Source organism: Lissotriton helveticus, chromosome 1_2 (assembly GCF_964261635.1).
Source record: "Lissotriton helveticus chromosome 1_2, aLisHel1.1, whole genome shotgun sequence".
NCBI lineage: Eukaryota > Metazoa > Chordata > Amphibia > Caudata > Salamandridae > Lissotriton > Lissotriton helveticus.
The window spans coordinates 87,565,895-87,584,411 of NC_136058.1; positions in this window are offsets into that span (position 1 = coordinate 87,565,895).

Genomic DNA, 18,517 nt, shown 5'->3' on the forward strand with positions numbered 1-18,517 from the left:
GAACGGCATTCCAGAGCTGAGGGGCAACGACGGAAAAAGCACTAGCTCCCCATCTGGTCAGCCTGAATCGGGGAACAACAAGTTGGAATAAACCCGCAGAACGGAGACACCTTGTTGGATAGTAGCGGGTGAGTATAGAGCTAATAGCACCCCTAGAGCCATCCTCGAGTGCTCTATACGTCAAGCACAACATTTTAAAGTAAATTCTGTGCTGGACGGGAAGCCAGTGGAGATCCCTCCTCGCGGTGGTGGCAGATGACGCCTTGGGAAGGGCCAAGACAAAGCGCGCTGCAGAATTCTGCACGATTTGCAGTCGATGTATAAGGCCCTTGTTGGACTCCATGTATAAGGAATTACAGTAATCTAACCTGGAGCCAACAAGGGCAACTGCAATCTGCTTGCGTGCCTGAAGAGAAAGATAACTACGGATTCTGTTGAGTATCCTGATCACACCCCAACAAGTAGCCACGGTCCGGTTCACTTGTAGAGACATCGAGAGCGAAGTGTCAAAGACCACGCCGAGATTTCTGGCAGATTGAGAGGGGGTGGGGCAGATGCCAAGAGAGGAAGGCCACCACTCACTCGACCAGACATCTTGGTCCTTCCCAAAGACCAGTACCTCTGTCTTGTCGCCATTTAGCTTCAGGGAGTTGATGATCATCCAATCTGCCACATGCTGCATGCATGACCTGAAGCTGAAGGCAGAAGTAATGACAGAGGAATGAGTAATGACCAAATGAAAGGAGAACCACACCAGGTATATATATAAAAAATATATGTATTTATGCTAAACACATGCCTCTAGTGTCTTTATGAGGCTAGAGGCAAAAGTACATAAAGTAAACTTATTTAGCACACAGTAAATTAGCACAATATACGTTGAGACCCAGGGGCGTACCAAACCATATATTAAGAAAGTGGTATAAGAACCACAACTGTCATAGATACAAGGCCTAGAGCCTTTAGAACCGCTGGGGCCACCAGGAACCATCTAAGGTAGTAACACAGGGGACCCGCGGGAGACACGTGCAGTGTCTAAACACAGCCACAAATCACCATTAACTTCTATGGGGAAAGTCGCGGCTGGAAAATTACAGGTTAAGGACACTTAGAAGAGGACTTGGAGCAATCCCCTTTAGAACTAAGAGGTTCTAGAGTCAACACCCACGGGAGCACCGGAGTACTCGAGTTAACTCAACCGGGGAAGCCAGGTGCATAGGGGAACATCCTTTACAACGAAACTTTTACAACGCGGTACCATTACCACGCAAGTTTTACAACGAAAGTCGTTACAACGACTTGCGCTGGAGGGAGCTGTAGGATAGGGAATCGTTTAATTTACTATCCAACACCTTCCCTACTATCCACGGGGACTGGGGTTGGAATAGTAAATTAAACTATTCCACTATTCAGCGCCCCCCAACGCAAGTCGTCGTAACGACTTGCGTTGTAAAACCTGCGTGGTAACGGTACACGTGGTAAAAGCACGCGTTGTACCGTCATACATCCGGTGCACAGGTGTCTTTTCATGCCGGGTTTCATTGTCGATTTAAATGGCGAGTTGCTGCAAAGTGCTACTGGCGTTCAAGTCGAAAGTGTCTGGGTGGATCCAAGCCTGGATCAGAGTAGTGAAGAACCTGAAAGCAGAGGGGACAGAGTCTGGGTTACTTGCCAGTGACCAGGAAGGCGATGAGCAGATGCCCACCGATGTCGGGTGATTTCAGGTGAAGAAGGTGAAGCTTGACTCTTCAGCCATGAGGACCAGGAGGCGTCGACGATGACCAGGCGCTGGAGCCGAGCTGTCCCACAAAGGATGTCGAGTGCTGCGGTGTATCCGGATTGGACTCAACAAGCCTTGGCAACAGCAACCCACGCAGAAAGCAAAGATTGGCTTTGATGCAGACCAGCAAGGTCTGCATCAGACCAGCAAGGTCTGCATGCAGACTCACCCTTTGGAGGGGAGTCAGGGCACATCTGGAGAAACCAGGTAAGCCCAAGAAACAGAAGAGTTACCTTCGAGGGGACCCGCCATTCAACGGACTAGGGATCGCGAAGGAGCCTCGAGCAGAAATGCAAGACGCAGGCCCACGGAACACTCGTGGAGTGTAGGCCCACAATCTCGGTGCAGATGATGCTTGGGGCTTGGGCTACAAGTAACCCAACACTTCTGAAAAGCCCGGGAAGTCAATGCACTTAGCAAATGTGCACTGTGTCAGGAGTTCTGGTTCAACGTCACTCGTTCAGGCTGAAGGTCTCAGCTTTGCTGGGGACTCGTGCCGACCTTAGAGAAGTCTAGAAATCCTCTTCCTGGAATGCAAGTAGTTGGCAGAGGTAAGTACCTTTGATGAAATAGGGACCCCTACTTCTAGTGAGGGTAGAGAGATACACACTGTAGATAACCCCTGCTCACCCCCCTAGGTAGCTTGGCACGAGCAGACAGGCTTATCCCCATGGCAGTGTGTATAGTATTTGCACTTAACACACACAATAACCCTAAAGTACACCACAAACTGAGACCACACAGGTAAGTATATATAAAAATATATCTTTATCTAGGTTTAGGCAGTTCTTCAAGGTAATGCAGTTACATAAATTACTTGATGTTTCTTTATACTTGTACTTGGTTAGGAAGTTATCTAGAGAACTTATTCCAGTCTCAGTCTTTAAAATAGTAGGAAAGAGAAGATATCAATAGAAGCTGTGAATACTTTCAAAATAGCCGAATGCCGTATCTAGCGCTGTGTCCACGAACGCCTCACCGTGCCGATTGAGCGGCGAAGCCCCGGCGTAGGGGAAACCTCCCAGCAGACCCCGGCCGGTCCCTTCAGCTCTCCGCCCGCTCTCGACAATCCAGCGAGCGGAGGGGAGCTATTTCGACACTTGGCAGTTGGGATGGCAGGCCGGGGGTAACAAAGGCACTCACGGATCCTTCGGCGAGGACGGGTCTTCTCCGGGAAGGCTCTTCCTCACGTTGCGGCTCCCGGCGTCTTCCGGTGAAGCTTCTTCTAGTTGGACCAATCGTTTCGCGGCTCTTCAGACGAGCCCTCGCAGATGCCCGGGAGACAGCCAATGGCAGTGCGGCTCCCGGGGTGAGCCCCTGATGATGCGGAGACTGGCAGCCACTCACAGCGCGGCCTCGACGATGACGCGGCGGCGCTGGGACCAATCCCAGCGTGGCGTTACTAAGGGGGCTCGTCGCTCTGAGCCAATCAGGGCTCCGCTCCTTCGGCGGCTCCGGCCAGGCATGGCGAGATTCTCGGGATGTTTCTGGCCCCGGGCAGCGGCGGTGAAAAGTGGCAAGGTCCGCTCTGGGGTGCAAGTGGTCGGTAGATCACCCTCGAGGCCACGCGATCTTGGGGGCGATTCCTTACGCATGGAGGTATCACGATCCTCCTGTCCCCCGCAGATAGGTGCCGATGAGCACAGTGATCTCCACACACGGCCAGCAGTAAGAGGCACGCACTGAGGGCAAACCCAGCACGATATTCACAGCGTTTTGTAGTTACTGGGGGATCCTTTTAACCCTGGGTTCCAGGACAGGAGGCCAGCTCTTCTCAGGCCCTTGGAGATTCATGTTAGACACAGCACACAGCAAAGTCTTGAGGTCAAGTAGGCAGGGGCCACAGCACACAGCAAAGTCCCCTTCTTCTCTCCTTCAGTTGAGCAGCAATACAGGTCAGCCCCAGAGCACACTGCGAGGGCAGTCTTCCTTTGTTTCTTCAGCGGTTCTTCTTCTGGCAGAGGTTCCTCTTGATTGTAGAATCTCAAAATCTGTTGGCAGGGGTCCTTCTCTTATACCCCTAAAAGTCTTTGAAGTCTTTGTGCAAGTGGGCCCTGAGCCCGGTCTAAACAAGTTCTGGGTGTTGGTTGAGCCTTTGGGCTTCCTGGCTTCTTCCTTCTTTTCAGTGTGAGGGGCAGAGGCGACATCCGCCCAGCAGGAGGTGGAGCTAGCATTGTGGCAGCCCTATTCACTCTCAGGTGCTATCTCCTCCCACCACTCTAGTTGCAGATGGAGTCATTCAACCACGGGCTGACTCAGACAACCTCCTGGGGGCTCCCCAGCCCCTGTCACCCTCAAACCAGACAGTCAATCCACAAGCAGGCCCAGGCAAACAGAAAGGTTAGACAAGGGAACAGCCACTTTCTAAAAGTACTGTTCTCAAACACAGAATTTAAAAACAACCTTTCCTAAAAGATGTGTTATAAAATTCTGAGTTCAGGGATATCAATCACTTATGTCCCATCTTGTTCCTGTGGGAAGATAGGCTGGTATCCATTGGGACCAGCCTCCCCCATGTTAGTCTATGGAGCAAGATAACCTTGCAGCAGTGAGCACACAAAATGGCTGCTGTTCACTACCAGAGCATGTTACCTGCACTAGTACATGCTCTACCTTTCCTATGCACTGCACCCTGCCCAGGGGGGATACCTTGAGCCTTCCATAGGGGTGACCAATGTGTACATAAAGGGAAGGGTTAGGCCCAGCCAGTGGGGACAGTGGCCTGGAGGACATGGCAGTTCACTGACTGCACACAGGCACTGCGGTGGCAGGCCTGAGACACCATTTTAGGGATACTCATGTGGGTGGCACAATCAGTGCTGCAGGCCCACTAGTAGCATCTGTCATCACCAGCCCTGGCACATCCAGTGCACTTTACTAGGGACTTCGTGGTGATACAAATATGCCAATCAGGTACATCCAATCAATATGATAATTTCCATAGGGAGCACTTACACTCTGGCACTGATCAGCAGTGGCAGAGTGTCCAAAAGCATCTAAACCAGCAAAAACGAAATCCAGCACAGCATCAAAAAAACAGGAGGCAGAGGCAAAAAGATAGGGGAAAACCACGCCAAGGGTATCAGGTCTAACACGTGTCCCCTCCAGCTGAAAGTGGGGAGAACTACCCAACCTCTTGGGAGTCCTCTTCACTAAGGCGGAAGAATCTGGACAGACCATCAGCGTTGGCGTGTTCTGTACCAGGGCGGTGTTCCACCGTAAAGTCCATTCCCTGTAGGGAGATGGACCACCTCACCAGTTTTGGGTTTTCACCCCTCATCTGCATTAACAATCTGAGGGGCCTGTGGTCGGTCTGAACACGGAAGTGAGTTCCAAACAGGTAGGGCCTCAGCTTCTTCAGAGCCCAGACCACAGCAAAAGCTTCCCTTTCAATCGCACTCCATCTCTGTTCCCTGGGGAGTAGCCTCCTACTAATGAAAGCTACAGGTTGGTCTCCGCCCTCATCGTTGATCTGTGAGAGTACTGCTCCCACGCCTTGCTCTGAAGCCTCTGTCTGCACTATGAACTCACTGGAAAAGTCAGGTGCCTTAAGTACCGGTGCTGTGCACATGGCAGTTTTCAGGGCATCAAAAGCAGTTTGACAGGCCTCGGTCCAATTCACTTTCCTGGGCTGATTTCTAGAGGTTAGTTCTGTCAAAGGGGCAACAATGGTGCCATATCCTTTGACGAACCGTCTGTAATACCCTGTGAGGCCTAGGAAGGCCCTCACCTCTGTCTGGGTCTTGGGGGGTTCCAAAGCCAGAATGGTATCAATCTTTGCCTGTAGGGGCGCCACCTGGCCGCTCCCCACCTGGTGTCCCAAGTATACTACAGATCCCTGCCCTATCTGGCACTTACTGGCCTTGATAGTGAGGCCTGCCTTCTGCAGGGCCTTCAACACTTCGCAGAGGTGTTGCAGGTGTTCGTCCCAAGTGGAGCTGAACACAGCAATGTCATCCAGGTATGCGGTGCTGAATTGCTCCAGCCCAGCCAGTACCTGGTTGACCAGTCTCTGGAATGTGGCAGGGGCATTTTTCAACCCAAAGGGCATGACGTGGAACTGGAAGTGCCCCTCTGGTGTTGAAAATGCTGACCTCTCCTTGGCCCCCTCAGTTAAGGCAATCTGCCAGTACCCTGAAGTCAAATCAAAGGTGCTGAAGTACTGGGCAGCTCCCAACCGATCCACGAGCGTATCAGCTCTGGGGATGGGGTGTGCGTGAGTCTTGGTGACCGCATTGAGCCCACGGTAGTCCACGCAGAACCGGAGTTCTGGGGGGCCACCGGGCGTAGCAGCTTTCTTAGGCACTAAGACCACTGGGCTAGCCCAGGGGTTGCTGGAGGGCTCAATTACCCCTAGTGCCAACATCTTGGAAACCTCTTCCTTGATGCTGGCTCTGACCTTGTCAGCCACCCTGTAAAATTTTTGCTTCACAGGCAGACTATCTCCAGTGTCCACATCGTGGACGCACCAGTTGGTGACACCTGGGGTCAGGGAGAGCAGGGAGGCGAACTGACCCAAGACCTGGCGACTGTCCCTCTGCTGTTCTGGGGTCAGGGTGGGCGACAGGACCACACCATCCACTGACCCGTCCTGCTCCTTGGCTGCCAGGAGGTCAGGGAGAGGATCACTATCCTCTTCTCCTCCAGCATCTGTAGCCATGAGCATAGTCACTTCAGACCTCTCAAAATGGGGTTTGAGGCGGTTCACGTGTAACACTCTCAGGGGCTGCCTGGGAGTCTTCATGTTAACCAGGTAGGTAACTTCACTCTTGCGCTCTACCACCTCATATGGCCCGGTCCACTTGTCACGGAGCGCGCAAGGCTCCACCGGCGCCATCACCCACACTTTCTGACCAGGGTGGAACTCAACCAGAGTGGTATTCTGGTCGTACCATCTTTTCATTTCCTCCTGGCTAGCCTCCAGGTTCTCTTGAGCGAGCTTCCTGAAGCGCTTTGTCTGGTTGCGGATGGCCAGCACATAGCTGAACACATCCTGGGGGGTTTTCCCACGATATTTCTCCCACCACTCCTTCACCAGAGTGAGAGGTCCTCTAACAGGGTGGCCATACAGTAATTCAAAGGGACTGAACCCTAAGGATTTCTGAGGCACCTCCCTGTAGGCAAACAACAGGCATGGTAACAAGACGTCCCACTTCCGTCTCATGGGTTCTTCTAGGCCCATAATCATGCCTTTTAGGGTGCGGTTGAACCTTTCAACCAACCCATTTCCTTGAGGGTGGTAAGGAGTGGTGAACTTGTATGTCACCCCACACTCCTCCCACAGAGACTTCATGTACCTAGAGATGAAGTTGGTACCCCGGTCAGAGACCACCTTTCTGGGGAACCCCACTCGGGGAAAGATCCCCATCAATGCACGGCCCACCACGGGGGCTGTGATTGTCCTGAGAGGGACTGCTTCTGGGTACCGGGTGGCATGGTCCCCCAAGACCAGGATAAACCTGTTGCCTAAGGCCGTCTTGGGGTCCAGGGGCCCCACGATGTCGATGCCCACCCGCTCAAAAGGGGTGCTCACCACAGGAAAGGGTTGGAGGGGTGCCAGGCACTTCCCTCCGCTTTTGCCACTGGCTTGACATGTTTGGCAAGACTTACAAAAGGCACCAACGTGCTTCTTCATCTGAGGCCAGTAAAAGTGGGTGACAAGCCTGTGATAGGTCTTGTCTTGCCCCAGATGTCCCGCGAAAGGCACGTCATGAGCCAGACCCATTAGGAAGTTCCTGAAGCGCTCGGGTACCCCCAGCACACGGGCTGCACCGGGCTCAGCGAACTTAGGCTCACTATAAAGTAAGTCATCTTCCGAGTACAAAAAATGCTCCTTGGACCCTAGGCCTGGTGCCTGATCTGCAGCCTGCTGCCGCACACCACTAAGGGAAGGGCATTCCTTCTGCGCTTGGCAGAACTCCTCCCTGGAGGGACCACCCTCTTGCTGCCAATGTGTCAGCTCAGATAATTCCCCCAGATCGGCCACCTGCTCCTCTGTAGGTTCCAGGGCATCCCCCTCAGGTTCTGTTTCTTCCTGAACCGTGGGAACGGCGGGGGCTGATTTCCCACACCCTCTGCCTCTTCCTCTCCTGGCAGGTCCCTGGGCCATTGTTCCAGGCTCCAGTTCTGCTGATTCACCACTACTGGCTGCCATGGCTCGTGTGGTCACACAGATCCACGCAGGCAAGCCCAGCATCTCCAAATGAGTTCTGTGCTCCACATCTTTCCATGGAGAACATTCCAGGTCGTTACCTAATAGACAGTCTACAGGCAAGGCATCACTGACAGCAACTTCCAAAAGACCGGAGACTCCCCCCATTCAAAGGGAACACGTGCCAACTTGCAGAGGCGCACTGAACTGTCAGCTGCCACCACAGGACGGAGTACATTGGGAATGATCTGCTCTTCAGACACCCAGTGACACCTCACAGATGTCACGCTGGCCCCTGTGTCTCTCAGAGCCTCTATCTCCTTTCCATTGATGGTCACCTTCTGCCCGTATTTTTTAGTGTTAGCGGGCAGCAAGGTTTCCTGGACCATCTCTTGGTCTCCTAAAGAGTCAAGGGTCATCACTGCTAATCCCTCTTCCCCACTGGAAATTAAATCACTTCCCAAAACTACACTGGCTAACCCTGGGGTTGGAGCACCAGCGGGCACTGGGGTTTTGTGGGGACACTTAGGGGCAATGTGCCCCACTTCTCTACATGCATAGCAAGTAGGCTGAGATCTGTTGTCCTGTCTGTCCTTAGGGGGCCAGGACTTCTTAGGCTTGGGGGGTTGGGACTCCTTCTCCTTGGAACTAGTTTGGGGCCTTTTAGAGAACTCCTTACTGTTACCCTTGTCCTCCCCACCCTTCTGCTGGGGACCCTGTCCACCCTTGGCTGGGGTACTTACCACCCCCTTGTGGACCCTGGTGCTAGTCCAGCGGTCCGCCTCCTTGGCAAGCTCACTGGGATCAGTTAACTTGCTATCTAAAAGATGCTGGCGCAGCTCTGGAACACATAAACTACTCAAGTGCTCCCAACTAATCAAGTGACACAACCCCACATAATCAGTTACTTTGCTGCCCTTTATCCAACCTTCCAGTGCACGCGTGTACATACTCACACACTCCACCCAGGAACTAGAATCAAGTTTCTTGAAGTTCCTAAACTTCTGGCGGTACTGTTCTGGAGTAAGCCCATACCTGAGGCATAAAGCCTCCTTCATAGCGGGGTAGGTCAAGGTACCTGCTGCTTCTAAGGGTGCTAAGACATCCCTCCCAGAGGCCTCAAAATGCTTCCACAAACCTGCCCCCCAACTCTTCGCAGGCACTTCATTCATCTTCAAGGCGAGCTCATAGGATCTAAACCATGCATAGATATCCTCACCCCTCTGATAATTCTGCACTAAATCTTTGGGTATGTATACCTTAACCGCCTGCACTGGCTGTGCGCTGCCACCATTAGAACTGGACTCAAAATGTTTAGCTTTAAGGTCCAGCTCCCTCAGACTCAACTCATGAGCCAACTGGAGTTTTTTCTCCTCCAAAGCGAGAGCATTCCTTCTCTCCTCTGTCTTCTTCTCACTGTCAAGGCGTAACTTTCTCTCTTCTGCTTGAGTCTTGAGTTTAAAAAGCTCAATCTCATGGGCCCTAACCCTCTGATTTTCCTCCAGCTCCTCTGGAGAAAGGCCCCTACTGGAATGGCTGTTGCCAGCTCTAGAAGCTGGCCTATTAACGGGTAAATCCTGGGATAAAAACCCATTCTCCTGTGCATCCCCCTCTCCAGTAGTATCCTCTGGCGCAACTCGTTTGGCCTCCCACCAGGCCCTTAGAGCTTTCTGTAGCTCTTCCTTGTTTGCGCTGCCCCTCATGGGACATCCAAGCTTTTTGCAGAATTGTTTCAATAGCTCCTTCTTGTATGTGAGCAGATCCTGAATCTCAAATTCTACTTCCACCTCTTCACCTGCTTCCTTCTGAGACATGATGCTGGATTAAAAAAAAATAGGTGCAGTATGTGGCTGCGCTAAACCAGACTAGTGATGTACACAAAATCACTGTAGGTCGAGTGCAAATACTAGTTCAAAATCCTCACCGCTGTCCAACAATGTTAGAACCGGGGGTCTCTAGTTGGCAGAGGTAAGTACCTTTGACCAAATAGGGACCCCTACCTCTAGTCAGGGTAGAGAGATACACACTGTAGATAACCCCTGCTCACCCCCCTAGGTAGCTTGGCATGAGCAGACAGGCTTATCCCCAAGGCAGTGTGTATAATATTTGCACTTAACACACACAATAACCCCAAAGTACACCACAAACTGAGACCACACAGGTAAGTATATATAAAAATATATCTTTATCTAGGTGTAGGCAGTTCTTCAAGGTAATACAGTTACATAAATTACTTGACGTTTCTTTATACTTGTACTTGGTTAGGAAGTTATCTAGGGAACTTATCCCAGTCTCAGTCTTTAAAATAGTAGGAAAGAGAAGATATCAGTAAAAGCTGTGAATACTTTCAAAATAGCCGAATGCCGTATCTAGCGCTGTGTTCACGAACGCCTCACCGTGCCGATTGAGCGGCGAAGCCCCGGCGTAGGGGAAACCTCCCAGCAGACCCCGGCCGGTCCCTTCAGCTCTCCGCCCCCTCTTGACAATCCAGCGAGCGGCGGGGAGCTATTTCGGCAGTTGGGACGGCAGGCCGGGGGTAACAAAGGCACTCACGGATCCTTCGGCGAGGACGGGTCTTCTCCGGGAAGGCCCTTCCTCATGTCGCGGCTCCCGGCGTCTTCCGGCGAAGCTTCTTCTAGGTGGACCAATCGGGTCGCGGCTCTGCAGACGAGCCCTCGCAGACGCCCGGGAGTCAGCCAATGGCAGCGCGGCTCCCGGGACGAGCCCCTGATGATGCGGAGACTGGCAGCCACTCACAGCGCGGCCTCGACGATGGCGCGGCGGCGCTGTGACCAATCCCAGCGCGGCGTTACTAAGGGGGCTCGTCGCTCTGAGACAATCAGGGCTCCGCTCTTTCGGTTTCTCCTTTGGCGGCCCCGGCCAGGCACGGCGAGATTCTCAGGATGTTTCTGGCCCAGGGCAGCGGCGGTGAAAAGCGGCAATGTCCGCTCTGGGGTGCAAGTGGTCGGTAGATCACCCTCGAGGCCACACGATCTTGGGGGCGATTCCTTACGCAAGGAGGTATCACGATTCTCCGGTCCCCCGCAGATAGGTGCCGATGAGCACAGTGATCTCCACACATGGCCAGCAGTTAGAGGCACGCACTGAGGGCAAACCCAGCACGATCTTCACAGCGTTTTGTAGTTACTGGGGGATCTTTTTGACCCTGGGTTCCAGGACAGGAGGCCAGCTCTTCTCAGGCCCTTGGAGATTCTTGTTAGACACAGCACACAGCAATGTCTTGAGGTCAAGTAGGCAGGGGTCACAGCACACAGCAAAGTCCCCTTCTTCTCTCCTTCAGTTGAGCAGCAAAACAGATCAGCCCCAGAGCACACAGCAAGGGCAGTCTTCCTTTGTTTCTTCAGCGGTTCTTCTTCTGGCAGAGGTTCCTCTTGATTGTAGAATCTCAAAATCTGTTGTCAGGGGTCTTTCTCTTATACCCCTAAAAGTCTTTGAAGTCTTTGTGCAAGTGGGCCCTGAGCCCGGTCTAAACCAGTTCTGGGTGTTGCTGGAGCCTTTGGGTTTCCTGGCTTCTTCCTTCTTTTCAGTGTGAGGGGCAGAGGCGACAGCCGCCCAGCAAGAGGTGGAGCCAGCATTGTGGCAGGCAGGCAAAGCCCTATTCACTCTCAGGTGCTATCTCCTCCCACCACTCTAGTTGCAGATGCAGTCATTCAACCACGGGCTGACTCAGACAACCTCCTGGGGGCTCCCCAGCCCCTGTCACCCTCAAACCAGACAGTCAATCCACAAGCAGGCCCAGGCACACAGAAAGGTTAGACAAGAGAACAGCCACTTTCTAAAAGTACTGTTCTCAAACACAGAATTTTAAAACAACCTTTCCTAAAAGATGTGTTATTAAATTATGAGTTCAGGGATATCAATCACTTATGTCCCATCTTGTTCCTGTGGGAAGATAGGCTGGTATCCATTGGGACCAGCCTCCCCCATGTTAGTCTATGGAGCAAGATAACCTTGCAGCAGTGAGCACACAAAATGGCTGCTGTTCACTACCAGAGCATGTTACCTGCACTAGTACATGCTCTACCTTTCCTATACACTGCACCCTGCCCAGGGGGGATACCTTGAGCCTTCCATAGGGGTGACCAATGTGTACATAAAGGGAAGGGTTAGGCCCAGCCAGTGGGGACACTGGCCTGGAGGACATGGCAGTTCACTGACTGCACACAGGCACTGGGGTGGCAGGCCTGAGATACCATTTTAGGGCTACTCATGTGGGTGGCACAATCAGTGCTGCAGGCCCACTAGTAGCATCTGTCATCACCAGCCCTGGCACATCCAGTGCACTTTACTAGGGATTTCGTGGTGATACAAATATGCCAATCAGGTACATCCAATCAATATGATAATTTCCATAGGGAGCACTTACACTCTGGCACTGATCAGCAGTGGCAGAGTGTCCAAAAGCATCGAAACCAGCAAAAACGAAATCCAGCACAGCATCAAAAATACAGGAGGCAGAGGCAAAAAGATAGGGGAAAACCACGCCAAGGGTGTCAGGTCTAACACGTACCAAACCATATATTAAGAAAGTGGTATAAGAATCACAACTGTCATAGATACAAGGCCTAGAGCCTTTAGAACCGCTGGGGCCACCAGGAATCATCTAAGGTAGTAACACAGGGGACCCGCGGGAGACATGTGCAGTGTCTAAACACAGCCACAAATCACCATTAACTTCTATGGGGAAAGTCGCGGTTGGAAAATTACAGGTTAAGGACACTTAGAAGAGGACTTGGAGCAAACCCCTTTAGAACTAAGAGGTTCTAGAGTCAACACCCACGAGAGCACCGGAGTACTCGAGTTACCTCAACTGGGGAAGGCAGGTGCATAGGGGGAACATTCTTTACAACGAAACTTTTACAACGCGGTACCGTTACCACGCTGGTTTTACAACAAAAGTCGTTACAACGACTTGCGCTGGAGGGCGCTGTAGTATAGGGAATAGTTTAATTTACTATCCAACACCTTCCCTACTATCCATAGGGACTGGAGTTGGAATAGTAAATTAAACTATTCCACCATCCAGCGCCCCCCAACGCAAGTCGTTGTAACGACTTGCGTTGTAAAACCTGAGTGGTAACGGTACGCGTGGTAAAAGCACGGGTTGTACCATCATACATCCGGTGCATAGTTGTCTTTTCATGCTGGGTTTCATGTTAAGTGGCGAGTTGCTGCAAAGTGCTACTGGCGTTCAAGTCGAAAGTGTCTGGGTGGATCCAAGCCTGGATCAGAGTAGTGAAGAACCTGAAAGCAGAGGGGACAGAGTCTGGGTCACTTGCCAGTGACCAGGAAGGCGATGAACAGATGCCCACCGATGTCGGGTGATTTCAGGTGAAGAAGGTGAAGCTTGACTCTTCAGCCATGAGGACCAGGAGGCGTCGACGATGACCAGGCGCTGGAGCCGAGCTGTCCCACAAAGGATGTCGAGTGCTGCGGTGTATCCGGATTGGACTCAACAAGCCTTGGCAACAGCAACCCACGCAGAAAGCAAAGATTGACTTTGATGCAGACCAGCAAGGTCTGCATCAGACCAGCAAGGTCTGCATGCAGACTCACCCTTTGGAGGGGAGTCAGGGCACATCTGGAGAAACCAGGTAAGCCCAAGAACCAGAAGAGTTACCTTCGAGGGTGTGATCTATTCCTATAGGTTCTGTATCGATCCCCCTATTCCTGACCCTGTTCTGGTTAATAATTAACTAGCAGCCATCCCACGGTACAAAAAAACGTTATCTGATTAAGCCACACCACGGCACAGGAACGCGTTATCTGATTAGGTCATAACGCTTGCCATCTAATTAGGCAAGCACTATTCCTCCAGCCCCTGATAAGGCATACGGAGTTCTCAAAACAAATCAAACCTATGACAACCTGGGAAAATCCATGCGGCCATTGTTTTGATTTGCCAAGATGGCCACCGGAGCAGGAGCCTGCTAAGAGCTCCTGGTGCTTGGGATTCCCCTAGAGGATTTTATCCCGGTCAGCACTCTCCACTCCGCGGAACCGAATTCGTAAAAGTAACAGGAGTAACCAGTAACTTTTATTTCCTCATACCTGTCCGGTGGAAGGCTGCAGCAGCCCGTCGCAGCCTGGGTCAGCTGGAGACATCACCTCTCCCAACGAACGTCTGCTGAACACGGGAACCGGATGCCCCGATCCTCGATGCCCTGAGCCTGCGGAGAGTCGGCACCCTGATGCGTCGCTTTGAGGCTCCCCCAGCACGATTGTGATCACGCAAAGGGCTCCTGCCATCGTCGAGTCCTGTGCCCGGTTGAGGAGCGACCTGAAGCTGACCCCCTCCCCCACCCCTTTATCGGAGCAGTGGATATACCGATGGGCTCCGGCGCCGGTCGAGCCTCGAGCCTCTGGAGGATCGCTGCCCAGAAGCCCTGGACTTTGTAATTGTTGAGCAGCGCTGGATACTTAGCAAATAAAGAAGCACAGCATCAAAACCGGCGTGCGTTCCACCGAATCGCGCAATACCGAAAATGGCCGCCGCAGTGGAACGCATAACTACAACTCCGACTCTGAAGCCGGGAAACCACTATCTCGGATGCCCCCGCGAGGAGTTCTGACTACTGCCGTGTTCGAGGAACTGATTCTGCTGTCACAACTACCGCCGAGTACGATCGGCTGCACCGGAGAGTGGCCCCCCTCCCCCCGCTCCAAGCGCAGGCTGCTGACTGCGGTGCCTGAACGTCTGGGCACGATCGGCTGCACCGGAGAGTGGCCCCCCTCCCACCCGCTCCAAGGCGCAAGCGGCTGATTGCGGTGCCTGAACGTCGACGGACCCCCCCCTCCCGCCCGCATCACAGCATAGGAGGTTGGATGCAGAACCAGGAAGGACGCCGGTTCAGTGGATCCAGCTCCCGGAAGCACAGGGAAACGGATGGGAAGTTATAGTGGCGTTGGGATCTGCTGATCTGCTGATCTGGGCTCTGGGACCAAACAAGAGCTGAAGGACCGACATGAGCCGCCCCCACCCGGGAGCGGATATGTGTCATTGAACCCCCCACCTCCCAGGGACATACAGGTTTGGAACATCGATTGGAGGCATAAGGTATTTATCCCACCCCACCCGCCTGTGCACATTTTTAGTCCACCTCCTTTGTACAAAATGGCTGGGGCCATTAAACTGCTCACATTCGTAAGCTCCCTCCTAGAGCAACATGGGGCCATAAATCTGTAGAAATAAATCCGCGCTAGTACCTTTGATGTCCACGAGGCTCCACAGCTCTAACTCCCCCACTTTTCCTCACCAGCAAGCTATGAGCAATGCCTGCCTTAATAGAAAGTGAAATGGTCCTGCTCTGAGCCCAAAGTAACAACAACAGACAAAGGACCAATATTTCTATTTCTATCTCCCCCATCGGTTCGGCCATCTTAGCTTGGCTATCTGGGGGAGACCATCATGGCCTAGACATTTCTACCATCGACCTTAAAGACCTAAGACCTCTTAGACTTTCAGACTTTCAGACTACTTCTTTTTAGCGGTTGCACAATTTACACAGCTGGACGTTTTTTCACGGCGGATTTAGATAGTTTGCTTCTTCACTGTGATATGTATTATTTTATTCCTGATTGTATACAGCACACTTCACTTTTTCTGCACCAATTGCAATTGCTACCCATATATTAATGCCTCGTACAGTTGCATTATATTCTATATATTCCTAACTGTATCTTGCACGTCCCACTTTATAGTCACCGGTAATGCACCGTTTGCTACCTCATATATTATTCTTCTTCTTCTTTTGCTGCTCGCTAATGCCACTTGCTGTGCCATTTAATATGTGTCATTTAATCTATGTGTGCAACTGTATTCCATCACTGTACCTTACATATTGTGACTACTCACTATTGGCACCTTTGATCTAGATACTTGTATGGTCTGCACAGTTATTTTATTTTATCTTATTCAAGTTTTTCTTTCTCAGGGATATACTTCATATGTTATACCTCATATATATTTCATATGTTATACCTCATATATTTTTCGTTGCCGTTCACTAATGTCACTTGTTGACTCATATAAGTTATGTGTGCAATGGTATTCTGTCACAGAATCCGTACCCTACATATTTACATAGATATTATTACGGCTTGCTCAGGGTTTATTCCAGTATTTGTCAGTATTATACTGCTACTTGTTCAGCACTTGTTTATAACCTACATCAAACTCACCCCTATTCCTAATCGTACTGTCGGCTTTCTCTCACATAGTCTTGTCACTGATGTAACCTGCAATCACATTGTCCCTTCCCATATACACTGATTACTATCGCATATATGTTAACTGCTCACTTTATTCTGCTCCCTCATATCCTTAGTGCGCACCCTATACTTGTGCAACTCGCACCCATATCAAGTGTTAATCTCGTATGCACCGAGTACTACCTCAATTACCTTGGCGACTCACTAGTGTCAGTTGTTCTTGCACGCACCAACTACTACCTCAAATACCTTGGCAGCTCACTAGTGTCTCTCCCAATTATCTCACTATTTTCGTCGGCTGTACTCTGCACATAGCATTACTGTGAACGCACTAGTATCACCTTAGGCCCTCGCAACTGTCTAGGACAGTGCACCCTCCCTACTACACCCTCCTTCCTACACCCCCCCCCTACACCTATCTAGACTGTTCTCCCATTATGGAACCCGTCGGCAAACACACATATAAAATCAACTACCCACCAGCACTCACTAAAAAGGCCGCTAAACGCTTTAAACACAACTTCCTGAGGTCCCACCCTGAAACTCCGTGTGCAGACACCTACTTCTCACCAGTCAATGGTTCACTGAACATTGATATTATCTTCCACACCACACGCAGAGCCCAATGGAGAAACACGTTCCGCACCTTACTCTCCGTCTCCACCTCCAGGAATTTCGCGCATGGCCTAAAACTTACCATCACCCCATCACAACTTTTCCCTGGCAGAACAACCATCACTATATACAATAATGGGATTATCCTAATTCAATCCACAGACAAGAACCTGGAACTACTGGACAATCTGTTCCCCATGTTCAAACAGCACCTCACCAGTCATCGGACACCCACTCATAGCATCCGCAGGCCCATCACTCCTAAACTCACAGCCCCCAACCACAACCCTCCTAACCTAGCTCAACCACAAAACGGCACGCACCTTCCCTCCATCCCCGGCACCTTAGACATTCACCCACCTAAGGTAGCTATCGCGCACTCCACATTTACAGACATAGATCCCTCACCCACACATTCCAGCGATACCCCCTCCCCCCCCTACAACCTCACCCTGTCACCCTACCATACCACACCCATTCCCGTCACCCCTGACACCGCAGCCTCAAACCACACCCATTCTAATCCACCCCAACCCCTAAACTACATGCGCCTCTCCTTTACTCCCGACACCCCAGTCACTCACCCACCTACCATACCTACCTCACTCCCGTCGAGCACAGACATAGATTACACACCCTCTTACACCAACCTCACCCCTTCCCCCCACACACCAGCCCTCATCCACTTTCCCACCCCTGATACCACAGCTCCCACCCAAAAAGACATGCACCACCCCTCTATTCCCGGCACCTTAGTCATTCCCCCACCTACCATAGCTATCCCACATCCCTCAAGCACAGACATAGATCTCTCTTCCTCTTACAACAACCCCACTCCTTCCACCTACACACCAGCCCTCATCCCCGTTCCTCTCACCCATGATACCACTGCTCCCACCCGCATCCCGCCTATCCTAGATCAACATCAGACCGACACACACAAAGGCAAACCCCACCCTTTATCCTCACCCATTCTCAGCCCCCACTTCCTCCCACTAACTAACCACACAGAACACTCCACCTCCATCAGCTCAACTCGACCCTCTCTAAATAGAACCATCTACAATCCCACTACCCCCCCCAGTCTTACCCCCCATCACCCAACCTCCACCCTCTTCACCACTAATAAACGCCCATCCTCCACCATGCATTCTACGCCCACCACCAATACTCTCATCCACACCACCAACCTCCCCCCTATGTCATCCACGCCTGACCCTCCCATCCCCACCTCCAACACATGTCCCTCAGTGGACCACATTACGGCCTCCCTCCTCCAACTCAAAGAAGACATGTACAGCATCAAACAACAACTACTCTGTCTATCACACTCCAGCCACCCCCCACCCAACACTCTCCAACAGATCAAACAAGACATTCACATCATCAAAGATTTACTCAGCACACACCCCAGACACCACTCACGCGTCTCCACCATCACCTCCCCTCCCAACTGGTCCTCCACCCGGGCGGCGAACTCACGCACTCGACTTCCACCACACTGGACCTCAATCCCTGTTCACAATCGTGAAAACCGCCCCCGTCGCTCCTGCAACCCTCTTTCGGACCTAGACACAATCACCCTCCTCCGCTCCTATGACCCAGCTCCCCTCAGCAACACACCCGACACACTCACTGCCATACCTACGATTCACTCCAATCCCCTTAGACCCCCCACACTGAACAACAGAGTCGCTATCCATAGTAACCTGAGTAAAGTCCCCCTCGCCCTAGAGCAC